The 5,649-nt window shown below is 34.4% G+C and overlaps 1 long non-coding RNA gene across 1 annotated transcript; it reads right to left on the bottom strand.

Annotated features, from left to right (window-relative positions):
* Nucleotides 1–904: 904 nt before the first annotated feature.
* Nucleotides 905–1,317, bottom strand: LOC131874803 (uncharacterized). The gene is made up of 2 exons (XR_009372164.1): nt 1,284–1,317; nt 905–1,192 (listed from the first exon to the last, which is right to left on the bottom strand). It is a non-coding gene; the product is annotated as an uncharacterized LOC131874803 (long non-coding RNA).
* Nucleotides 1,318–5,649: the final 4,332 nt, after the last annotated feature.

Raw genomic sequence — 5,649 nt, 5'->3', positions numbered from 1 at the left:
CTAAACCAAATTTTGTGTGAGTTATTCACTATTCTTTTCTTTCATCAATTACATATTTTGAATGTATTTAATGATACTTTTAATTGGTTATGACATTCTTTTGTTAATAGATATTATTGAATATTAGATATTAAGACATGAAAGATATAATATTATATTTAAAAATATGTAAGAGTTGTTTAATCATTTAAAAAATGGGTAGATTTTTTTTTGTCTATTAAAGTAGTATAATTCAACTTTCTTCATTGCATTTTATAATGATGTGTTATTTACAAAAATATAACAAAATTCATATGTTGTTGAGGTACATTTGACAAATTTATCAAATGCAAATTCTTCAAACAATCAAAAATAGATTCTAAAAAATCATGTTTGTTCTTTAGTTTATTTCCACATAATAACATTTTCTCATATTCACTCTACTATTTTATGCATGCATTCCTCATTCAATAGATATTTATGAAAGAACAACCTTAATCTTAAATTTTTTGTATAATAATTAATTTATGACATTTGAGCAAAATGTACAGCGTGTATGGAAGAATGACTTTCTATGTAATTTCTTCCAATCTAATAATTTACTTGATAGGTAATTTGGCTTCAATATCACCATTTACTTGTATAAATTTTATGTATGCATTCCTTATTCAAGATTTATGTTCTTGAAAGAACAACCTTAATTGTACAAAAAATTGTATATTAATAGATTTGTGGCATTCTTTCACGTGTACAAAGCCTATGGAAGAATGACTTTCCATCTAATTGTCTCCAATCTAACAATTTACTTGATAGGTAACTTGGCTCCAATCTAACAATTAACTTTACAATGTCTTTTTTAAGCAGTATAACTTAATGAGTTGATGCAATTTGAAATTGTTCATCATTTCATATACATTGCAAATACTTTGTAAAACCACTCTAGAACACTAAAAATATATACATTACAATTTCAGTTTCTAATATATAAAACTATCTTTCCCTTCAATGATTAGATATTAGAGACTGATAGTTGATCTCTACATGACAAATTCTTAAAATAGACCAAGATTTTTCTTGAACCATCTTGATAATTGATCTCTACACACAAAAATGCAATAGTAATAGTTGGATTGGGTTTTTGTGCATTGAGAATTGAAGTGAAATTGGACAAATAGCTAGTTCGATCGAGTTTATTTTCTCTCGGTCCTCATATCTGCAAAGTAGTATATATTCAAATTAAACCAAGACTTTTGCACTGTCTATAAATATTAGAGATTTGAAGAAATATTCAAGACAAGACTCACTTTGAGATAATGGTCTAGTCTTGAGCACAGACCTGTAATTTTTAGGGAAATAAAAAGAGAGAAACTGTTACAAATATAACTCATTTATATTTTAAACAAGCAAGGAAAGGGTAAAACAACAGAAAATTATATCGAGATAGATAGAAAATATTCAACTACATTGTAAATCCTGTTTACTCAACATACTTGTAAGCTAAGTGAAGCTTTAAAATGTAATGGGTTTTGATTAATCTGAGCTAGTTTAGGCATTTCCCTTTCGAAAGCCCATTTAACCTTCTAAGCCTAAAAACTTTATTTATGTTCTTTATATTAGTACAAAAGATGAGAGAGAACATGAAATTGTAAAATACTAGATGAGCCAGTTGTCAGATAATGTTAAAAATGATATATTTTTAATGAGATTTAAAACTTTTCCTTCATTCATAAGACATTCTCCATACTGAAAAATGATATATTTAGTAGGGTCTTTTTGTGACCGAACTAACTCATGGTTTTTACGTGATGTACTAACTTCGAATTTTTCTCGAATAGTCTTTTTGTGACCATAACGTGGATCCATTTAAGTATATCTTCAAGAAAACTCCTAAGAGTGACAAGGAGAGGAGAGCAAAGACATTAGCTCCTAGATTAGCCGATGAGGTAATCTACATTTCAATTGCAAAGGAATTAAATTTAAATGCATAGTTATGTTGTTAATTGTGAACTATTTTCTACAAAAGAATTCTAACTTGGCTTTAGAATTGTGATTTTGCAGCCATCTACAGAGTCGTGTACTGCATCGAAGAGGATTGATTTTGATGATCCACCACAAGTTTAGGATCATATAGTGTTAGTTTTGGTCATAGAATGACAAATACATGTAGATATATTCTACATTTTTATTGTATATCGATTTGGATAGGGCATATGCCACATTTTTGTAATACTTGTATTGACTTGACAGACATGCCTTTTTTTATATATATAAATATTGTGAGATTTTTCCAAGATCAAGAGCTCAATGAAAAGTACAATAGAGAGACAAAATATAGGATAAGAATAAACTGTATTCTCATCAATAGATAAATGATCAATCGTTCAATTACATACAATGTAGATGAGCCTGCTTATATAGGCAAGGCTAGGGATATGTGAGCACACAAACATGACATGTGGCTCAATAAGAAACAAGGGTAGGTAGGAAATAGGTGTGGGTAGGTAGGAGAAACAATATAATAGTCCACATGAGGTGGATCACCCATTGAATGTGGAGTGTAACAACAAGATCAACACCATAAAAGGTGGAATTTCTCCTACACACACTATCCCAATGTGGCACAAACACCCAAGTGTCTCATACCCAAACTACTATGAAATACATTTCCTAAGTAAACTTAAGTAAAGTGTAATAATATCCATGACGAATAATTATTTACACCAACACCCCCCTTAAGTGCAACTTAGGGGAATGCACTTAAGTCTACAATGCAACTAAGCAATGCAAGATGGGTCCCAGCTACGAGGCCATGTTAGGTACCCATGTACAAATGCAAATGCATGAAAACCAATGCAATGAAATCTCTCACAAGGCGGGGAAGAGAGAGAAAAACCCAATGGGAAAAAACCCTCCCCCAAAAGAGAGATGAAAAACTAGATACAAAGAACTCTCATAGAAGTATGTGAAGGAAAAAACCCTATGTGAGGAAAAAATCCCCCCCATATGAGAGAAGAAGAGAAGCTAGGAAGCCCCCCCTTAATGTGGATTTTGCACCAATGATAGAAGCTCGATGCATGAAGAAACTGCTCCATGAACGATGAACAACATTCCTCCCCTTAGGAAGAAACAAAACCAAAGGTGTATCCATGAAGTCTCCCCAATCATGAAGGGAAGATGTATGAAGAAAACTCATGATGAAAGGAATCTCTGAAAACTGTTCAAGTGTCCCCATGTCGATGCTGAAAGATACCCCCTCCAAAGGTGGTGAACTGCGCCACACTGCTAAAAAAGGCACTCCAAGATCTAGTGGAGATGAATGTAGAACATGTCCCAAAGACTCACATGTCTCCTCAAAAAATAAAGAGACCTCCAACTGTTGTACATAAGTATCCACAATCATGTCAACCTCGAAAGAATGATCATGTAGAGAATGAACAAGAGGGTCATAGTGTTCTATCGCAACAATCGAAGAAGGATCACCTTCATCAAAGAGAAGATGAATGTCATCAATGATGTCTCCCAAATCTGCAATGTAGGATTCAATAAACAAACCTGCAATGTCTGTTAAGTAACCATCCCATGAATATGAAGCTGGAAGACAATGAATATCCTGTTGCACTGAATCACATGAAGGCAAAACTGTCGCACTATCTACATCATCAGGTGCAATAGGTGATGTGATATCAATATGAGGAGTTGAAATACAAGGCTCGAGAATGGGGTCACATGTGAGAATCCCCATGTTCAAGTGTCCAAAGTTCTCCTCAAAAACTGAACCATCACAAGAAGTGTGATCATCATGTGTAGAATCATGAAATGTGAAATCATCATCATCAACAAAATCTGAAAAAGAGTATAACCGAGATGCATGATCAACCACCCTAGTCACAATGATAGCTATAGTCTCCAAGTCTCTAATGAAAACTGACTCAAGTGTGAACTCCACAACTCTCTTAGTTGCGCCATGTGTGATTTGATAGATAGAAAGGAGATTGTTTGTCAAGTGGGGTACACACAACATATCATTGAAGGAGTTATCCCCAATGCCAATAGATCCTTTCCGAATCATATCCATGTATGTATGATTGCCCATCAAAATCTGCGGTAAGGTGCAAGGTTCAAATGTAGAGAACATAGACTGCGAAGATGCCATATGATGAGAAGCCCCTGAATCTAGAAGCCATCTCTCTGAATCATGACTGATAGTAGCACATAGAACTTTTCATTTTCTTGTCCCAAAAGAGTGAGTCTTCCCACTTGTAGAAGCCATGAATGCTTGCCCTTTTCCTTTTGAATGTGAGGAAGTGGAAGTTGATGAATCATCCTTCTTGTAGACATTAGGCAAATCAATGCTATGCTTTTTGATGATATGTGTGAGCTCATCAATCTTCTTAGAATGGCAACGACGCTCCTCATGACCAAACTTTTTACAATAGGCACAAGTAGGTCTCTCCCTCTTTGGTGAGTTATCCCTCTTGGAAGAGGATGAATCTCCTTGTTGTAGAGAAGATGGTGCTTTGTCCTTAGGCTTTGATTGCCATTTCTTCTTGTTTGAGTTGTCCTTTCCTTGATTTCCTTTGTTCCCTTGATTTACCACTAATGCTTTAGACTTAGAAGCCTTAAGAATGCCCATGCTTATCAACTTAGTTTGTTCCATCATCAACATTTCATTGAAAGCATCAAATGTAGGCATTGTGTAGCTTGAACCCATTGTCATCCTATGGGTTTGGAAACTAGAAACAAATGTTGCATATTCTCATGGAAGCTTGCCTATCAAGTTGAATATCAATTACGTATCCTTCTTATCAATGCCACAATCTTTGAGATGTGCCCTCAACTCATTTGCCTTAGTGACATAATCTTGTATAGTATCAAATTTCTTGGGATCCAACATGGTGAGATCACTATCAATTTGATATCCCCTAATCTCAACAACTTGACCATATAAGTCTTGAAACTTTTGCCAAGCATCCTTGATTAGAGTGCACTTCTCAATATGAAAAATGAGATCCTTTGATACATACTTTCTTAAGGTACCAATTGCCATGATATTTTTAGTGAGCCAATCCAAGTGACCAATTGGATCAACAGGAGAAACAATAGTTCCATCAATGTAATGAGTTAGTCCTTTTCCATAAGTTTACTCCATGCATCAATTTTCCAAGTAGCATAATTATGAGGAGTTAAGAGAGGAAACTTAGAAGAACCCATAGCAGCAAAAAGGAAGGAACACAAGAGCAAAAAAGCATAAGAGACACCCCCCCAAATTCACTCAATCAAAGTACCCCCCCAAAAAATGATGATTTTGACACTTTATATGTAGTGCGTGTACAATAGGCCACTTGCAAACAATGGCAAGGTGGAATTCTGATTTTGTTTTACAACTGCCCCAATAGGCTGAGAACTTCAAAGCAAAATATCAGAAAGATAGAACTATGCAATACAAATGCCAAATTGGCCAAATAAGACCATATGATGAAAATACAATTTCTACCCACAATCGCTGCAAAATGATAGCATATTTTGAGAGTAGAGAAAAATAATGCACTTTAAGAAAAAAAAAGGCACCTGAAAAGGAGTTCGTATGAGCCCGAATGGAGACCTAGAAGTTGCAGAAACGAGGATTAGACAGGTACAGTCACCAAAAATTGAGAATTCTAAAAAAACTAT

The sequence above is a fragment of the Cryptomeria japonica genome, chromosome 4 (assembly GCF_030272615.1).
Source record: "Cryptomeria japonica chromosome 4, Sugi_1.0, whole genome shotgun sequence".
NCBI lineage: Eukaryota > Viridiplantae > Streptophyta > Pinopsida > Cupressales > Cupressaceae > Cryptomeria > Cryptomeria japonica.
This window is presented reverse-complemented; position numbering and strand designations above follow the sequence as displayed.